The sequence below is a fragment of the Macrosteles quadrilineatus genome, unplaced genomic scaffold, assembly GCF_028750875.1.
Source record: "Macrosteles quadrilineatus isolate MER2022 unplaced genomic scaffold, UCM_ALF_1.0 Scaffold_6__1_contigs__length_79288215, whole genome shotgun sequence".
In the NCBI taxonomy this organism is placed as follows: domain Eukaryota; kingdom Metazoa; phylum Arthropoda; class Insecta; order Hemiptera; family Cicadellidae; genus Macrosteles; species Macrosteles quadrilineatus.
The window spans coordinates 63,388,645-63,410,212 of NW_026542599.1; the positions used below are offsets into that span (position 1 = coordinate 63,388,645).

Consider the following 21,568-nt stretch of genomic DNA (forward strand, 5'->3'; position numbering starts at 1 on the left):
GTTTTAATGACACTTTTATGGAGGTTTGTATGTATAAGGTCTTTATTTCATAAAGGATATATTAAATACGATTTAACTATTAATGAGTGGCACCTGGGTCTAACCAACATTAATTTATCCCCACACATATCTTCCTTTCCCTCGTACTATGTGTTAACGCATTTTCAGGCGATGTTTGTAAGGACCCATTCTATAAAATGTAGGGTGGAATTAGTGAACTATTCAAGATGTAACACGATGGTTGAACGCACTGCTGCAGATCTACACATAAACGATACTCCAAGTACTAACAACAATGAATAGCCACAGCAAATGATCACCAAGGTTCACAATGTAATGTGAGAAACAATGCCCGGCTTGTGCCTAGTGACATAGGTAAAAAATCACCATAAATATCGATGCAAGCGATATTTGATTGTGTGTTAGGTGATATTTATTACGCATTAGTAAGAAATTAGGTTCACACGTACGTTTAGTAGAGGGTGCTCATATATATAAATGTAATTTATAATGGATATTAACTATTCATAGTCATCTTGTCGTGTTATGCCTAACTGACTATATTAGTTTTAAAACCTTCAATATCTATTTAAATTAACTTTTGCTGAAGGACTGGTTTTTATTAATTTGTTTTGTTTTAGTATTTAAATTTATTGTCATATGTTGAATTGTTTCAAAATGTAAATAAAGTTTAGTTTGTTGTTTTGTTTAGTAAAGAACACAAGCTCAGATTTATTCTGCTAAATTTAATCTAGCATTTTGTCATTTCTTAAATTAACATCGTCCGTGATATCATTATTATTGTGAATCACGTACAGTGACGACGACAATCTAAATAAACAATAAATTTATAAAATTAGTTCCTCCACTTCTAGTGATTATAATTATTGCAAAGTTAGTTATCATAACTAAATTGGTTAACATGTTATCAGTCCTAGAGTGTTCTTAAAATTTTTCACAACATTTACAAATTTCAAAAGAAGGAAAATTTGAAGTCGTGATCTGGTAGTAACTATTACATTTAATTTAAACGATTTTGGAATACATCATAAACCATTAAGCGCTAACACTGTGTTGTTTTTATTTTATTCTTTTATTTGTTTTGAATGCAGTGATGCGTAAGTAATATTAGTGTAACAATAACAGCTGATCTAGAATCAGAATTTACTCAACAGGAAAGGTCCTAATGGAGTCCTGAGGGAAGATGTTTTGGAATCGGCTTAACAAACTTTCATATCTTCTCTTACTCGAGGCATTATCCTGTAATCCTCATCTGGAAGTTGTAATTGAAAACTTCATAAACTTTATAATGCTGTCCAGTTTTAGCAGAGTTTAAAAACTTATAAAAGTATAGTGTCCAAAATTAAGGACATTTATATTTTTGTATAAATTATTAATTTTTGACCAGTCAATAGTGTTTCAATACGAGGTTAATAACTGGAGTATCTCTTGATATGTATATGAGAATCCATTATAATACCAATGATCTATTACAATATACTAGCTGTGTTACCCACGGGCTTCACCCTATTTGACTTCATAAGTATTAATTAAACTATTGATTGGTTAAGGCTGAAATAAACAAAACAGAATACAGTAATACGAACAAATAATCACACCTGATTTTAATAAGGTAATAAATTGAAAGAATAACAAACAAATCAAGGAATTAAGGACAAATAATTGAATTAAGAAAGAAATTGGAAGCATATGGAAAACAATTACGACCTTAAAGGGATATTTATGAAATAATGGATAGTTTTGCGCAAGGTTTCTCGCCATGACGAACATTTTAAGTACATGGCTTATGGGGGTGTGACTTGTAGTTTTCTCAAAAGTTTATGGGTACTTTGGGATTTATACATGGATTTTTTTCCTACGGACGTTTTTTAAACTAGCCGTTTCCATTCAGATGAGAGAAATGAAAAGATTCACTTTACAGAAATGTTTACTTAAAAACGGTCATAGGTAAAGTAGTGTACCCAACTCGCGTAATTTCTCTTAGAAGTTTTAAAGCACTCGCATAGGCTCGTACCTTAAATCTTCTACTCATCATAAAGACTATCCTTACGAGATCGTTGTGTTAACCTACCAATGACCGTTTTTATAATTGAAATAAATCTTAGAATTGAAAATATTCACTTAACAGTATTGTTTACTTAATTTGCGTTTGCAGTATTGTTGAATTACTTTGCAGAACAAGTGTGTACTAATGAGGTTCAAGAACTGAGAGAAAAGTGGTAAAATTGTAATACTTCAAACGTCAATTTATAGTTAAGACCATTTTAATTAAAAACAATGAGTGAATGGTTGGGACAATAAGTACTGTAGTTGCATCACAATCAGTGGCAATGAGAGGTTATAAACGAAAACATAACCTCTCTTGGAGGTTGAGTAACCCAATTAATTTTTAGTAATTAAGAAACGGCCGTAGGCAGAGTAGTGTACGCAACTAGCGTAGTTAGCCTTTACGCGATCGTTGCGTAAACTACACTATTGGCATATTTACTAATTCAAACACATGCAGAATAAATGACTTCATGTACAGTCGCACATTGTTTTCGTGAAAAGACATGATTAACGCTGGCGAATAAAGTCATAAATGTGTGGTCTCGTCGACTGCCTCAACGTTTGTAAACCTGTGGTATTGAGGTTAGACTGGTCAGTCTGGTCCACCATAGTATCAGTTATATTCTACGTTAGCTCTCTAAAGATATGTTGTTGCAAATTATAAGTCGTGTTGAGCATCGTTAGTAATTTAAATAGGGTTTTGGTAATGTATATACGGCTAAGCAAATACTGTAAACGCTTGTTTTTTACAACTATTACGTTTACTGCATATTTTCTTTGAGTATCATTCCAAAGTTGTTTTTATTTAAAACCTAATACAAATAACCATTGATATAATTGTTTTGTATTAATGTATAGCAACATTAATGGCTTTAGTTTGTTTAATGTGATCAATTTTACCCTTCACTATAAAACATACAAGAGGCATGCGGCATGCTCAGCTTAGCTTGATCAGGTTAGATTTTGGCTCCAACGTAAAAACCCACCTACAAACAGATTTGTGTTACAAAAAAGATCAAAAGAATTTTCATTAATGGAACTGTGTTTACACAAGAAAATAATTTTTCTTGAACATGCTATAACATGTTATTCAAGTTTTATCTAGCTCTTAAAAGATTGTACATGAATTTATAGCCTACAGTTAAACATAAACTTTTTAACATGTAATAGAAATACAATGGATCTGCAGTTTATATTATCTGCAGGGTTAATATAAAACAGACTACTCTAGATTGAGCTGTGTCAATTTTTACCTTTGCCCATTGCCAAACTACTAATATGCATGTTATTATCTTTCCTTGAAGAGTACATCTGAGGGGAATGACTTAAAATATCAATATTATTACGAGAATTTGTTTAATTTTGTGTGCAGCAAATCGACCCTTAAATATATATTTTTATAGGCATATTGGGTATCAATTTAAAGCTTTTTATCCTCTAGGTGTGCCTTTTGCTGGTTTGGATGATAACCCGTGAAGCCCATCGTTCTATAGGCTTTTAATATTTCAGAGTTTGTGCTGAATTCTGTTGTCAATCATCTGAACTTGTCCAAGTTTACGTTTTGTTTACATCAAAACAGATGGTCATGAATTAATCTTTCCTACAGTCACCCAACTAATAAACCCTAACCTAACTACCTAACTAATAAAAGTGGACTTCCTTGGACAGATTATTGTACAGAAAGCATTACTTTGGTACAGAGTTTTTACTTTGGAGCACACCAGTATTCCAACCAAACAACCCAAAACAGAGTGCTTTTATTATGTACGTAATCAGTGTACGCTTGAAAATAAGTTGGCAACACTTAAAGAATTACGACTACGCTGCCCTACTATGCCAAAAGGCAGTATCTACATGAAACGCCAAAATGAGAAAACATCACTCAAAGTTTGCCAACAGATTTTTCTTGTTTACTCAAATTTGGTTGGCCATAGACATTTACAGCTGGATGATTATTAATGTATTTTATCTCTAGTTTATATTAAGTAAATTATTTTTCATACGTTTTCATATATTTTTATTTTTTATTCAGTTACTTCTTTGATCATACGAATTTCAGAAGCCAAAAAGCAGTAACTACATAGTTACGTCTTTTTGGCTTCTTACATCAAGTGGTTTGCTGTTTGTTGTCATAGCAACTCTGCAGTTAAAGTTTTCTGGCTTAGATAAGATAAGGCTGATCTTACACAGTCCTTTGTTTACCAACCTAACATTTGTCCACACACATAACATCTGTACACATTTGTACATTTGTTTGTTGTTGTGTTGTTTGTTTGTGTTTGTGTTGTTGTTTAACATTTGTTGTTTATCCTTTGTTTGTTATATAGCCTAATATTTTTTAATGTGACATATTTTGTAATTGTGACCTCTATAGCCTTCTATGTGAAAGAACCTACTCACAGTAACAAATAGAACATGAAAACCATACAAATAAAAACTTCTCAAAGAAGATCGTGCAGTCCTCTTTATTAAATACCTATTCAGTCACCTATGCTTTATTAAATCACTGGTTCTGAAGGTTCATTGTCGATGTGTTAATTAGTGATAAGTATATCGACGTTGGGCGGCCTGGGCGGGCCGGGCTGGTTGGGGGCGGCACCTAGCTGTGTTGGAGGCGGCACCTCGCCACCCTCGGGGACGGCAGTAACGCCGTGGCACCTCCGTACGACAGACGTGCGTCAGTTACAGCTTCTGAATACGTAATCTTAGGTGTTAAACGGTTATAAAATAAGGTGAATTCCAACTTGAGATATTAATTTGATTTAGTTTTGTATATTGTGATGTATGTAATTGATTTTCCAATCCCCAGATGGCATACGTCCAAAATAGTTTTACCTACCCTTTATCTGGACATTTTTAATTATAAGTTAACAAGTTTTAGGCTATTTAAATTGAAAAAAAAACACTAAATATACAACGTACAATGACGAAAAAATGACACTAGCAAAATACAAAATGGAAGATTTGGAATACAATCATCGTTTTTTCTTAAAAAAAAATTCATTACTTACTGTCTATAAACATTTCGATGTAATAACATAAGGTTATTCGAATCAGCAATTAAAAAACTATCTGTTATAGATACAGAAGGAGGAGAATATAATTAGAAAATAATTTAAGTTTATAAAGTTATAAAACAGTGATAGATTTATAACCTAAACTGAAACAAAAGTTTGGAAATGCATATACCATAAAATAAAGTTACTAAAATTAAAAAATGCTATTTTAATTTCTTGCAATCAAGACAAGTTGAAGCTAGTGTTCAAGCAAAAGTAATATCAATATCTATTTACAATTTTACTTACCAACTACACATTATGGCTAATAGTTGAGTATATATATATTATACTTAGCTGTAAGAATGATGAATTCTTCTCTTAAAAACACTCACACACTTTGAAAGTTCACCTTTTAGAATAACCATTTATATTTTATCATTAAGTCTATTATTTTTCAAAATTGGAATTGCCTAGTCTCTTTTGCATTGTTGAAAATCAAAGTATCGCATAATTAGTATTGAACTTATTTTGATTGAATTAATCAGGGAATATAATAGTTTAAGTATATTACATTAATTAATAATGATTAACGTATGTCACAGCATATTATACCGGTTTTAAACTCATATTTTTATTCTAAATTTAACGAACTTCCGTCTTACACGATATTTTACCGGCAGTAACATACATCAACTTATCTTGTATATTTTCGGAAAACTTCTTTTTTTTGCATCCCTAAGGCACTTTTGAATTTTTATGAAAAAAAACAATTCGATAGCTTTTCCTTTTTAAAATTAAAGTGCACTTTAAGCAATTTTGTAAATCGTAACCTTTACAACAAAAGTTTTTACTAAAGTTCAGTTATGACGGATAGAAATGTCAAACACAATAATTAACAATCGTTATTTATTTATTACATGTTGTTTATGATTTCGATATTCTTTTGAAATATTAAACAGGTTCAAAAAGAAAATAATGAACCAATAAAATAAAATCCATTCCAGTTTTCAAAAGTAGCCTAACTCTTCATGAAAAAATCGGCATTATAAAATAATATCTGTTTGATATACTCTAATGATTGTGTATGATTGTAATTACTTTACAATCAACTTTCTCGCTTGGAGCATAACATAGGTCGATTCATTAATAGGTAATGTTGCAACTGGGCAACTTAATTACCATGTGTAACAACAATCGACCTGATACTCCGTCACTTCGTTACAGCGCACAGCGCGATATATTTGCAATATGTAGAGTTGTTAGCAATGAATATTGACAATGCTATTGTTACCTGTTCCGAATCAGTTTAGCATGATTTGCAGGCTGATGATGGTTATTAACGTCGTGTGTTTGTGAAATACCAAACTATGTGTTTTAGAATGTATGTGGTTTAAAGCAGTTATGGTAATGCTTAGTTATCCTTTTAAAATAAGTTTATTTGATTTGTGGCAGGATTAAATGAAAACAGTAGTGGTTTTAGCATAACTTAAAAAAATTTATAATTGATTTAATTAGTTTGTATGTTGGACAAGAAACAATTACTACTCTTAGCCTCAAATTGGTTATATTAAGTGTTAACTGCAAGAAAGAATATGTATTAGATAAGGTAATTTTTATTTTATTTAAAAAATGTGTTTGGTATAAAAATATGACACCATCAAATACTATGCTTCTAAATACTAGGTCCATAAAAGATTATGTACATACACACATAAGGTATATAGAACATAATGTACATACGTTACGATCACACTTTTTACTTCTAAATTTTATTACCACTCTAATTACATTCTACACTTTGCGTACACCAATTACAAACTACACAAATTTAATATGACATACATTTAAATATTCTTGGTTAAAGAAACGACAACGCATCAATTTCCTAAAATATAAATGTAGTTTTTGAAATAATACCAGTCAATATTTTCACGCTAATTTTCCCAGTATACAAAAACAAAATCCCCATAATTTTCCCAGTTGAGTTGTTTGACAACTCAACGACCAAATTCAATTTAAATCTGTTAACCTCCAAGGTGTGAGATTTTATTTTTTATTTACGCTCTATACTACTATTTGATGTTAAACTAATTACAATCAGCATTTACTTGGCATTTCAAACGTTATAGACTTGTTTCACACCAGTGTGTGGTGTTCATTGTAAGGTGTGAGGCAGACGCGCGCGTCAACAGCTCAGTATTCACCGTGCTGTCAGGAGGGGAGCATCTACGCGTCACTGTGTCCTCTCTCTACGAGCTTACAAACAGGTAGAACTACAAAGTTGACTATCAGACTGTAACGTAGAGTTATTGAAATAAAACACAATAATTGTCAATAGTAGGAATATTGTGTGATATATTTTTCGAGTGTTGGATATTTTATATTTCGTAAATTAAATTGTACAAACACTTACAATGAAGAAATTCCCTTTAAACATTTACCAGCAAAAGCTTGTAGACTAACTACATTTTTAGGATAAGATGCACAATTGTTTTATATATACAACTATCTATGCTTCTTTTGTCAATGTAATTGTTAAGTACAAAGAGGTTAAAGATTTACATTGTTTAAGAGCGTTGCAAAATTTCGTACAGTATAATAATATTGTAAAAATAAAAAATAAAACTAACGAATAAAAATAATACTTAATTCCTGTCTTCCCCACGTTTAAGAGCTTATAATTTTAACAAGTGGAAAGATAATAGTGAAAGTACGTGGTGAAGACAGGCAGACAGTTCCATTTATGTCTGTTAGTATTTTTATTTCGTACTTAGGTTAGTTCGTCCTTTAGTTTTTTTTTTTACGCACTTAACACAGTTAAACTTTAAACAAGTTAAAAAAGAAAGCTTTAACATTGACGTACTGTACTATTTCTATTTGAATTTAAATCTACTGAAAATTTGATGAAAAATATTATGCTATTGTTGTGATAAACATTTTTATAATTTTAAGTGGTAATGCTGTATAGGTACGTGGAAAATGTGTATCTTATTATTTGTGTTTTACTTCATTTTTGGTGTTTTTTTATGGTTATGTTATTTTTGTTAACATACAAATAGTAGGCCTAGGTAGCTTACCTTAAAGGTACTTCATCTATCAAATAATATATATGACAGTTAATTAAAAATTAAATAAAATGATTTAAAATGAAATTATAGAGCAAACTACCTAACTTTAATGCGTATAATGAATTGATTTAAATGATTAATTATGTTTGTAACGATTGGTTGTTAAAAGTTAATGGAATGCAGAAGGGTTACGAATTTAAACTTTACGATCACATAATAAGTTTTTATATGTGGAAAAGGAAAAATATTTTAATTTAACATTGAATTAAGAAATCTATACATTTTTGATTATAAAGTAATTATCAATAAAACGTTTGAAGTTATAATAAATCCTAACAAAGATTTAACTTTTATCAACGGTTTTGTAATTTATAATAATCACAGAAATGTATACTAATTCATTTTCTTTGAACGTACAGTATAGAAATTACAGGATCCGAGGAGAAATAGCAAACAGCGAGTTTTCAAGAATACATTTCCTAGTAAATTCTGTGATAATTACGTGATCTGGGCAACCAACGATTTATTATTTTTGTATTTCATAATAACACATGTATTGCGTTAGGTAATCAATAATTAATTACAAATTGCATGCTTCTACTGTCCATACTCCTTTACATGCATATGCAAACCATTGCGTCTACACATGGCATTAAAGTTAGCTATTCAAAAAGATATTGGGATTTATGAAAAGCAATCAAGACGAAATACATGTAAGATAGTCTCAAAGATGTGTAACCGTAATTTAATTTTGTTTTACTTCATTGTCAATAATTCTAAAGTTTTTTTTAGGAATTGCATGTATTATGTAAATATACTTTTTATGGCTAAATTTTATCGGCTTTTGATGTAAATTTTACCACTAAAGATACAAATGTTGACCTTTTGATTAAACGGTTTTGTAACAGTTCGGGTTCATCCTGCAACTAAAATCGGTAGCTTTCCTGCGCAATAGCAATTCTATAGTTTGTTTAAAAAAAAAAAAAAATCAACGAGATCAAAGTAAAAAAAAAAACAAAAAACAAAAAAAACAACTGCATTCATTAGGTGAGAGCATAATTGTAATTCCATATACTGTACATAGCATATAAACGTCCCATTACCATACAAAACCTTCTATTGACTATTCATCAGCGATTATACATTTTACTTTTATACGCCGCTTGGTATTATTTCCACATTGAAATTGGTATTTAAAACGCACACTAAAATCTGTAATTCTCAACAAACTAATTACGTTCACGTCGAATTATAATTGTTATAAAATAACAACTAACAATATATAATTCAAACATCATTCAAAAAATGTTAACCCTAAATCAACTGGATGACTTTATCAATAAAATTGGAGGTAATTTAAATGCTACATTTAAGCAAAGACACATGCCTATTATTTTTTTTTTTTTGGTTTTATATTGAAATATTCATGATTTCTTTCACAGGTTCTTTTAAATAAGTTTAGATTCAATATTTGTCAATGCAACTATGCAAATCAACTAAATGGCAATGAAGTGAAAAAAAAGAACATTGATCCCACATTTGAGCTTTTTTGTGGTTCTCACGGTACTTATAATTTGGGTTGCATAAAAAACCTCCCGTATATGATACAGTACCTATTTGAATATTTTGGTACGGCATGGTTATAGCGTTTACGCTTGGTTTAAAGCATCCCTAACTTGGTATAGTCGGTGAGGCTCAAATGATTTTCAAAAAAAGTTAAAAGCACATTTTAAAGTTTTTTTCTTTTTTTTTGTAGGATTTTAATAAAATTTTACAGTGGTAGATGGAAGGCACTTATTGTGAATAGAGTACTTTGCAACAACACGAAGCATTATATGTAATATAAAGAATGAGGGAAGAACAAATTCATCCTCTAAACATAATATAAATTGAGAGTTTTACTACAAAAAACGTTGTACCTAAAAGAGCATAAACACGGCATTGACTTATCAATAAACCACCACTAACCCAGTTCTACCAATCACGGAATGGCTTAACATGGTATTTCCAATTTTAATTCCCATAATTAATAGTTAGTGCGGCATGTAGGATGATCAATAACACAGGATCATATCACCAACAGATGACTTGGACCATACATCATGTTCTCAGCTTACAGCTCATATTGGATCCACTTGGATCACATTTGTAATCCCCAAAATGCCTTAAAATTTCACATAAGATCTGATACCATATTAGCTAACGTTAAAATGTTAAAACCTGATTTAACAAATAAATGATCTAGATTTAATCATAAATTATACATGGTATATGAGTAAAAAACGGGATTTTGTAGAGACAGTTTACACAAAAAATACTGGATGAATTGCATTCAAACGTTAGTATAATTTTGACTTTTGCGAGATTTTTGCACATTTTATCTACGTATTACACAGATACATTTTAGCGAATTTCCCATATAGGGAATAAGCTATTACCGTAGTACTCATGGTAAGACCTGGACCCGGGACCGATTTATTTCTTCATTTTGAGGTCCCTAGAGGCCAAAAACACCATCCGTTCAAATTCATATATATATATATATATATATTTATATATTTATATATTTATATATTTATATATATATATATATGTGTCCGTCAGCACGATAACTCAAGCAAAAATGATCCGATTTTGATGAAATTTGGTACAAACGTGTAAACCTACATTTATTCGAACGAGTTCGCGAACCAGCATGATCGGACTATGGGAACGGGGGTTTATGGGGGGTTTTATGGGGTAAAAATAGGTTTTTCCCATTTTTGACCCTAAAAACACAAAATTTGACACTTTATTTCCAAACCATTTTGAAGAGCTTAAAAAAACAAATAATTTAGTATATTGAAGCGTTATTGTGCGCCTAATGGTTACAGAGAAAATTCCAAAAAATTGTTAATTTAAAATCCCTATGTTATTCTTATGGAGAATAAGTCAACTGTTGTAGTTTACTTGTTTATGAACATATTTTGATCGAATTTGGAAAATATATTCATTTCTTACTAAACTATTAACATAAAAAAACACCTTTTTACCCTCCTTGTTGCAGCAAACCTAAGTACTCGTTAAACTAATTCTATTTAAATAGGGAATAAATATGATATTTTTAAGGAGGCATTTTAATGTGAAATCCTATCAGGCTAATGGAAATTCGCTTAGTCTGCAGGTTTGCTGCGGCGGGGGTATTTATAATTCTGTCAGGACTTGACCACTTGGGCTGTCAATGTCTATATTTTTGAATGTTACTGTATTATCTGGTAACATGAACAAGTCTAATTGACCGAAAAAAATAACAAACAATATGACACAAATTAATTATCCTTATAACTATACTCTTTTTACCTATGCTACTATTCAGCAATGCCTTTGATTGTTGATACTGTATTTAACAAACACAAAAACCCCAAAAGTGATTTAAACAAAGTTCCTTATACATTAGACCAGACTAAGATTTTTGTTGGTAATTTTATTTGGCGTCATTGCCAATAGGGTCATTCAAATAACCTATGGCACAAGCCTTGTTACTTGTTTTGAACTTAACATATTGATTGTATGAACCTAAAGATGCGAGCAACATTTGTCTAAATTTAAGGTAAAAAGTGATTTCCCCGTTTGATCGTTTGCTCCCTTGATCGATCATTAAAGCCTGCGATAATGGGTAAGGATTCCTGTTCAAGTTTAAGGGTCCTTCCCACAATTACAACGCACTCCCCCTCTCTATAGCTTTAATACAAATTCCCATGGTTTAAATTCACTGTTTTATGTATTTCATTTATCCTTCCTCTAACAGTATGCACGTTTACAATTTTTATTAATTCAAATTTAAGCTTTTAGTTTCATCCTTGCAATGAAAAGAATGTACCTATACAGTGTGTTCAAAAAAGGTCATAATTTACGTAGTAATTTCTTGGGACAAAATAAAGAGAAAATCAATTAGCCTATAACTTTTTTTTCCAAACTCGCTTCGTTAACTAAATATCCACCATTTTGTATTTTTTACATAGACATTTTTATCTTTGTTTTTTTCCAACCGATCTTTATGCAGCTTGGTATGTATGTTAGGGTAGAAGAGACTTATATTATAAAAAAATCATCTTGATTCAACTTAAAATTTCAAAATGGCGGCCATTTTTTTTTGCTTAAATGGCTGATTTTAGGAAAAAATTTCAGTAATTAATTTATTTAGCATTTTAAATCCCCTATCAAACGATACCAAGATAGAATAAGAAATAGCTGAAATATTACCTACGGTTTTTAGATGTAAAATTGAGTAGAATGAGGCAGAAGCTAGCCAGGTTTGCCCCAATTTAGGTTTAAACATTTCAAATGGTCGCCATTTTGAAATTTTAAGTAGAATCAAGATGATTTTTTTTTGTTTCATGGGTCTCTTCTACCTTAACATACATACTAAATATACATTTTATAAAGAGCGGTTGAAAAATGTTGAATATAAAAATGTTTTTGTAACAAATACAAAATGGCGGATATCTGATTAACAAAGTGATTTTGGACAAAAAGTTGTGATTGATTTTCTCTTTATTTTGACCCATGGAATCACCACGTAAATTATGTCCCCATCTTTTTTGAACACCCTATTTCTAAGTGTTATGACATAGGCCTAACAGTAGTTTGTTTTATACCTATTTCATAAAATCTTTCCCGCATATTAGCTTTGAGCTGATAAAAATATGAAAGCACTTTTGTATTCATTCGACTCTTGGCATTCCCTTACTTAAATTTCTAGTGATCAACCATTTAGTCATTGTCATTTATTTGTTAGAATTGGGATGAGTAAGATTCTTTACTATATAATTAGTTCTTTAATTGCATAAAAATGCGTAAAAGAACATCTAAAATACGTAAACCCCACCCAAAAAGTTCAAAGGGAGACAAGAAATACCAATATGAAAATACGGTCAATTTATAAAAATGAAATCCAGTCTCATTTTATTTTTAAATAAATTGAATTCAAACTCTATTATTCAAAAACCTTGAGATTTCAAAAAATATACCCTAGAACACACTGTTTTACGTATAACATAATCAGTTTAGAATGTGTGGAGTAAAAAAGTCTTCTAAAAAAATAATCTAGAAGGTTTTGTCCCAAACAATAAATCCACATAGGACAAGATAAAGAAGGCAACAAAAACGGTGGCTGTGATGTGGAAAGTTTTCGCAATGAGCGCGACAACGGTCCAAGTTGGACTTTTGTACCACTAAATAAATAGCGGACAGTCAACTTGCAAAACCTTAAAAGTTACATGCTTCATTGGCTTCGGTTTTACGCTGGGCAATATGACCCATAAATACTACGTAATTTACATATTCTAATAAGAAGTTGATTTTATTATGATATTACGACGAATGTTTTACTAAAAAGGGCGGCACAATTTTTATTTCAGCTGCGGGTTTTCAATACGGACGAAACGAGAGTTAAACAATGAAAAATTAATTTCTTAACTTTTTTAATTATAAAATTAAGAACAATTAAAAAAATATTTTTTTATTATGAAATTAAACTGTCATAAGCTAACCCAACCGATACCCTTATGCCCCTTATGCTTTTTTGTGATAATCTTTTGTCAATTGCTAACTAACCCAACTTGCTGATGATGAAAAATCTAATGAAGTATTTACTAATCGAAAAAAGAGTTCTGTTCATAAAATATAAAATAAAATTATAAATGCCTAAAATTCTAACAAAAGATTTAATTTAAGAAGTAATCGCATTCTAAGACAAATAGTTCGTGTCACCGGTGGGATTCGATCTGTTTACCTCTTTGACATTAGCCGATTACTCTATCCACTACACCACGAACACCGATGCACTTATCGTTGCGGTAATGGTGTTCCCTTAAGAGAAGAGAGTGACGTCACGCTATTACAGCCAATAGAATGCTCTCATTTCGTCCGTATCGAAAAACCACAGCTGAAATAAAAATTGTGTGGGTAGGTGACTTTATCAATTGAGTGCTTGAAGATTATGCATTAACTTGGATGATTCTACATATGGGGTTATATAATAAAAAATATCATAGAAAAATTTAAATTCAAGGAAGATGAAGGTATTCATGAGGGCGTAGTAACTAGAAGAGTTCAGTATAAGAGTGGATAGGACTGGCCTTAAAATCTGAAAATAGCTGATTCAATTGCAAGCGATATCGTGTGCAGACCTAGATGTAATTTGGTCCTTGGACTATTAATAATAACGCTATCTAATAAAAGGTTGACTTAAGATGGTAACAAGACAAACAATTGGACCAATCCCTTACAAAAAATAAAATACATTTCAAAGGCAACGCGAAAAGACCAAGCTCCATAACGATACTGTAATCAATTTTTGTATTACTTGGAATTTAATTTCTGGCTGCAAATCACAACACTAGGTTTCCGAGGTAAACGAAACTGTCAACAATACATGAAAATAATTGTCCTTAATATTTACTGGCAACAACTAACGGGCTTCACCCGTTTGGACATCATAAGTATCAATAAAACCATTGATTGGTTAAGTTAACCTGAAATAAACAAAATACAGTAAAACAAACAAATAATCACACCTGATTTTAATAAGGTAATAAATTGAAAGAATAAAAAAAAATAAGTACAGCTGAGGTACTTTTGGCTTTATATATAAATTTGCACTGAGGAAAAATATTTAAATTAAAAGACAAATATTTGTAAAATATTTATTGCAGTAGTAAAAAAGGGAGTTTTCGCTAGGGTGATTTTTAAGACCACTGGACAATAACTTGTGTTACCAGTACCACGATAGGGCTCTTTTTCCATTCTATTATATTAAAATTTTAAATTATACAAAAATTAGCTAGGAAGCGAAGTCTGAAAGTCCAGTTTTTGAACACACTATCCAACTACTTGGGATTGAGAAAAAATATGACCTTTGATAAAAATTCCGTTAGTTATACAGAGTGTTTGTGAACTCTCTCGAAATCTTTTCAGGATTGTTCCTTGTGTTAGTACAAGAATATTTTACATTATAAACATGAGTCGCCTGAGCCTCGTTTTCCGGCTATCCGTCTGTATGTGTTTTCTATAAATATCGTTTTAACTTGAGTTGTAATTAAGATACAAAGATTAAAATATACACATTTATGAATCTTTGCTGTGGTACACAAGCATGCAAAGATTTATTTAGATGACTATAGCAGTTTCGAAATGGCTATCTAAACTCTTTGCCGTCAAATTGCTTGAAAACCATTAGAGTTACAAAATAAACACAATGATAACAAAATAAAGGATATTTAATGACAAATCATATGACAAATCGTTGTTATAGATCGAATAACAAACAGATGGGTTATTTTTAATAATTAACTTTGATGTTATTGCTAGTTATTATTATTATTAAATTTAATAACTCAGCTGTACGTTGTTCGATCAAAACTAGGCGTCATTAAATTTTGATTTCTCAGTAAATTTTCTAAATTTTGTTACTCTTATGTTAATTTGCAAATCTAATAGTTTTCATGTAATTTGACGTAATAGAATTTAGATGGCCGCCAGGTTTTTATTGTAACCTGATCCATTTTGGTAAATTACTCGGTATTTGATATGTATCTATAATCTTAATATTTGAAATATTGTCAATTGGTTATTCGTTTAGTGTAAATATATTGTTTTAACATAATTTGCTAAATCTTTAAAAGGGGAGGTTTGCATTATACATTCTGCTTATAAAACAGGTTTTGAAATCTCTCAATGTGCAATTTGCACACAACCCCTCTATTAAGATATATTTTGGCTATAAAATCTGCAACTTTATTAGAATATAAAATATTTTAGAACCTATACATGTTTATCTATTTTCACCGCAAGTTATAACATTGACACGTTGCAACTACTAACACTGCGGTCCTTACACATACACCAGTCTGTATCGGCCTTGCACGATGTTGTATTGAATGGCTTTTCGATATCTTTATACGTGACAAAAATATCAAGAACCGTCCCGCTTCCTCGAAAATGTGTGCTAAAATTTCACAAACAATTTTTTTTGTATAATATTAGGTAATAGAATTAGAGTAACGTTGAAATTTTCAGTGAGGAAATAAAGTAGGTTCACAGTTGTTCGGAACCATTAATAAATTAGTGAAAACTGTATAATTTGTATTACCTAGTACTATACAGTAAGCTTAAGTGAGTTTACAAGGCATTTAGTTAGAACAAATCCTGTCTGTTTTAATCGTGTTTTTACCTTCAGTAGTTTTTAATCAGTAGTATAATTTCAATACTAATAACCTCTGTAGAAATAAATACGTTTAAACTTTTCAGAACTATGTATACGACCTATTTTACAAACTATTTTATCATCAACTATATGCTGTCTTTGAAACGCCCACACACAGATTAAAGAAACCTAGTAAATATGTTAATTATTGCAGTTCTTAATGATCTCACTGTGACTTAATTTGTATTAATAAAACAGATTGATTCCCTAGTGAGGGAACACTGTCTGCATACAAAGCAGTCGTAAGTAGGACCATAGGGGGTAATCAAGAACTAAACTGTGCTAGCATATAAGATAATGAATCTAGAGATAGTATAATTGAAGAATATATCATTCACAAACTAGAACTATGGGTTAACTAGTGTAACAAAAATAAAATAGCATGCTGTAATACGTATTCTAATACATGCAGTTATCAAGTGTTATTTATTAGTCTTGTCTATTTAAAAAAATATCATTTTCAATTGCATACAAAAACTTTTTGGGTTAGCATTTTAAAATTGTTATGTTATGTAAATATGAATAGGCAAGCATGTTTCTTTAAAACCTTTTCTCTCAGCTCGTGTGCACCGCAGGGAAAATCCGCGCATGCTGTTAAAAACATATTTTCCTCTAGATGTGCAGAATTCCTTTAAAAATTAAAAATTAACATGGGCTTTATCGGTTGCCATGCTGGTGACGAAATAACAACGAAATATAAACAGAGAATCAAAACAAATTTAAGAGATTTCAATCAATTTCAATTTTTAGTTACAGCGTGGGGTGAAAATAGACAATTCTTTGCCTTAGATAGACATTCCATCCCCACGGAAAAGTTGTCACCAGTTTTTTTAATTAAATTTGTCGCAGTTTATGTGAGCCACAAACAGATTGCGCTGATCTAAATGACTGCTTTCTGTCGAATGAATACACAATGTTTTTACCAAGTCAAACTTTTGGAATGACTTATTATGAGCTATATCAACTGTTATGACCCATCAACTTTTTCAGCAAAAGTATAAGTAGAAAATAGAATTTTAGACACGCATTCTGTGACTGGATCACACAACTACATGTTTTTTTTTTAATAAAACAATAGCGACAATTGGTTCATATAGATGGGATGTCTACTTCAGCCAATAGTCAATGCGTATACATTAGGCCTACATATTTTTGGTCGAGTTTTCGACCACTGGACGACCACTAGTTGTTATTAATTGTTAATCTATGGTTGATTTTGTATTAACTTATTGTTAGAGTTCAATACCTATAGTTGTGTTTCATAGTTCTTCATTTTTGGATAATTCTAATTAACTTGTCAAAATCACTTGGATAGCATTTGGAATTTGCCTTTTCTTAACTTTTGTTACTGTACGTTGCACTTCAATACAGTTTTTTTTATCATACAGTATTCATTTACAAATTATTTATTCAAAGATATTAAATAATTCTGAAATGTATTTATAAGGTACAGTAGTCATTGTCAATAGGATAGCATGTAGTCAATGAAAATATACTTTCAGTCCCCTTCCCACTATTATAGAGCACAATTAATTATTATTAAATTTGTTTAAGGAGGTTAGGCTATATACGATTATTCATGTTGTGCTATGTACGGTATCATAATAATAGCCGCTCCACCTATTTTGCACTAACCAAAGTTATATAGATAAGGTTGGAGATTTTCTTAGAGATTTGACAATGAAGAGCGCCTCTTCAGTCGAGATACTTATTTCTTGTCGTTTATTCACTCCAATGTCAACTTTGATAAACCAAGATCCCTGAGTTATTAGTTTCGCTTTCTAACCTGGTTTACTTTCTGAGAAAACCCATTTGGGTTGGGCTCGGTCCTTGAGACTACGAAGTATGAGTTTTATTAACAGCAACAAAGTTTTTGTTTGAATCTTTAAAATGTATACATTTCGTACTTGACATTTTTTAATATATATTTTAAAGGTATGACCTAAATCAATATACTTAAGTGTTATAAAGTTGCATTGCATGTATTTTATTGCATTAAACAATAATTGTAATAACCAAGAAAATATTATGGATGTAATCGGTATGTATAAACTTGGGTGGTAGCTTTAGAAGAAAGTAAAATAACTTACACCTAGTTACTTAGTTACTATAATAATGGTACAATACCTCGCCAAGTAGTCCAAATGATGATTGAGGTTAGCAACCTACATGTTTCGCCGTAAATACGGCATCGTCAGGGTTACAAAAACGAAGACATCGATGTCACACGCACACAATAAATACACGAATATAAACATTTAATTACGGAGAGTAAACATTTAATTAACATTGATAGGCCTATCACACGCACACGACACGGACGGTCCCGGCGCAGGTAGTAGACTCAATTAAGACTCAATTAGACTCATTAGGTGTCTACTACCTGCGCCGGGACCGTCCGTGTCGTGTGCGTGTGATAGGCCTATCAATGTTAATTAAATGTTTACTCTCCGTAATTAAATGTTTATATTCGTGTATTTATTGTGTGCGTGTGACATCGATGTCTTCGTTTTTGTAACCCTGACGATGCCGTATTTACGGCGAAACATGTAGGTTGCTAACCTCAATCATCATTTGGACTACTTGACGAGGTATTGTACCATTATTATAGTCATTAAAGTAATCCAGGGGCCATCAACATGGAATTTACTTAGTTAAGTGAACTAAGTGATACGAAGTCATGAACACGTCGATAAAAACATGTAAACATGTCTAAACTCACTTTGAGTAATATCAAGTTTGTTTAACTACACAGGGTTTTCATTGAAATGTTATTTCTTACCGTCTAAATTTTCAGTAAAAAAGTACAGTGATGTAGTTAACTTGATGAAAAACATACACTTCTTTGAATTTTAATTTCCTTAGAAATTAAAATTAAATGAATTAATTAGGAATTAATTTAGGTAGGTTTTTAATACTGACCGAAATGATATTTAACATAGTTCCTTTTATATAATAATTGAATATTTGAACAACTTCTTAAAACGTGCCACGTCGAAGCCCCTGATTATGCAATCAAAATACGAACACAAAATTACATAATCATCCTTATTGTCTGCTATATATTTTGTTTCAATTTTACAAAAAAACTTATCACACTACAAAAAGAGAATTCTATTTACTTTTCGTTAACTGAATCCCACAACCACTCCCCGGATGCAACGTGCAGAAGTAATCTGGAGAGCAGAGACGTCTGGAGAAGCACGCGAGAACAAAATCAAAAGCCCATTAGTGAGGACCAAGCACCCAGCGACCATCCATCACCACTTGGGGAGGGGGGGACAGTTGGTCTGCGAGGAGTCATGAATCTTTGGCTTATGAGGCGTGCGTGGAACAGAGTTTCGTTGTGACAAACAGAGGTTGTAGTGATAAGAGTTGTGAGTAAATGTGGAGGTCAGTTTAGAGATGAGAACAGAGTGTTAGCCAATTAGAAAATGTGAAGCCAAAAAACGTGGTGCAATATGTTGAGATGGTATACAAACTAATGACAATATTTAGTGACAAGTTATAGTTCAATCAGCTGTTTGCTATAATACTGCATCCATATATATATCCCAAAGTTCCATGAACTTTTGAGAAAACTACAGGTCACACCCCCATAAACCATATACTTAAAATGTTCGTTATGACGAGAGACCTTGCGTAAAATTATTCATTATTTCACAAATTTCCCTTTAAGATCGTAATTCCTTTCTAAAGGGAACTTTCCATATACCTAATGTTGAAAATACCCCAGCTGCATATACGCCTTGCCCCAGCTGTACTTATTTGTTTGTTATTCTTTCAATGTATTACCTTATTAAAATCAGGCGTGATTATTTGTTTGTATTACTGTGTATTTCGTTTTGTTTATTTCAATTTACTTACCCAATCAATAGTTTTATTAATACTTATGAAGTCAAACGTGGTGAAGCAAAGGCCCCACTAGAAAAAAAACTTTTTGTTTTTCTAGTGGGGCCTTGGTGAAGCCCGTGGGTAACAGCTAGTTAATTTTAATAAACATTTAATCCAATACCCCTAGTACTCTCAGGCTCAGGTGAGATGGTCTTGAAACCTCATCTATTTACTTGGCTTCAAAATTTTGATTACATGGACAGTATATTTTGTGTATAGTCAATGATATTAGTTATTTTATTATTTTAGTTATTATTTTCATAGGGATGTTGAGAATATTAACCTAAAGATAACGAGGGTAATGATACGATCTGGAGTAATCTTAAGATAAGTCTCGACCAACGATGGTACGTGTTAAACCCCTGGATACGATAAACCCACTTTTTTAAGTAGCCCCTCGTATGGAAATTTCGCTCATAGAGAAAGAACATTTCTTAGATGAAGAGTTGTTTCTGTTAGATATCGAATATACATGAAATATTCATATTCGTTTATGTCCAATACATAAAAAGTAGCCGGTGTTTAAAAAGATACTTTGAGTGATATTGTATTTTTGCAGTATAAATTAATATTTAAAGTGTTAACTGCAATGAAAAGTAAACTAACAGTTTCATCATGTAACTCATAAAGAATAAACCTTTGACACCTATGCAGTACTTGTATTACTTTTTCACTTTATAATCATACGAAACAAATAATGATGAAACGGCGTGTAATCTAATTCTTTTGGTATTATTACCAACGTCGTATGCAAAAAATCGCTTATTCACTATAAGGAAAATTCGCTACTATATAAAAATTAAAGAGAATGATTTACCCTACTTTTAACCGTGCAAACCCATTCCCTGACTATGATTTACAATTCATTCTGCAGTGAAGGGGCTTAATGGCCTTTAAAATTTAAATATATTTGAATTTTATTTCCTTCGGTATCGGGATCTCCATTTTGCAGCACTTGAGCCCACGTGCAGCGTGGGTTAATTTTGGGATGTTTCGCTTTAAATTAATATTTACCCATCAAAACCAGACTGCCTTCCCATCCATCAGAGCGGCCCAAACTTATTAAATCTTGCGGTAATTTGTGTTGCTTCTAGAGGAGAGGATAATAGGTTGGTAATACTTAGAGATGTTTGTATGACAATCTATGAAAATATATAAGCATCATTCTATTTGTTTGTTTTTAGAAAATAAAAATGGAACACAAGTAATCTTTTGGAGACCATTAATTATTCTAGTTTATCATAATAATTAATTGGACATGCATATTTTAATTTCTAAAAATCTAAATATAC

The 21,568-nt window shown here is 31.2% G+C and overlaps 1 protein-coding gene across 3 annotated transcripts in view; it reads left to right on the plus strand.

Moving 5' to 3' along the window:
- The first annotated feature begins 4,725 nt into the window (after nucleotides 1-4,725).
- The window catches only part of LOC128996844 (lachesin-like), a 117,572-nt gene continuing 100,729 nt past the window's right edge, over nucleotides 4,726-21,568 (plus strand). For 2 of the 3 annotated variants that reach the window (XM_054422347.1, XM_054422349.1), the window contains exons 1-2: nucleotides 4,726-4,802; nucleotides 7,215-7,336. The gene's annotated coding sequence lies outside the window, so the exon portion shown is untranslated. The remainder of the gene's footprint in view (nucleotides 4,803-7,214; nucleotides 7,337-21,568) is intronic. The other variant, XM_054422348.1, reaches the window with a different exon arrangement.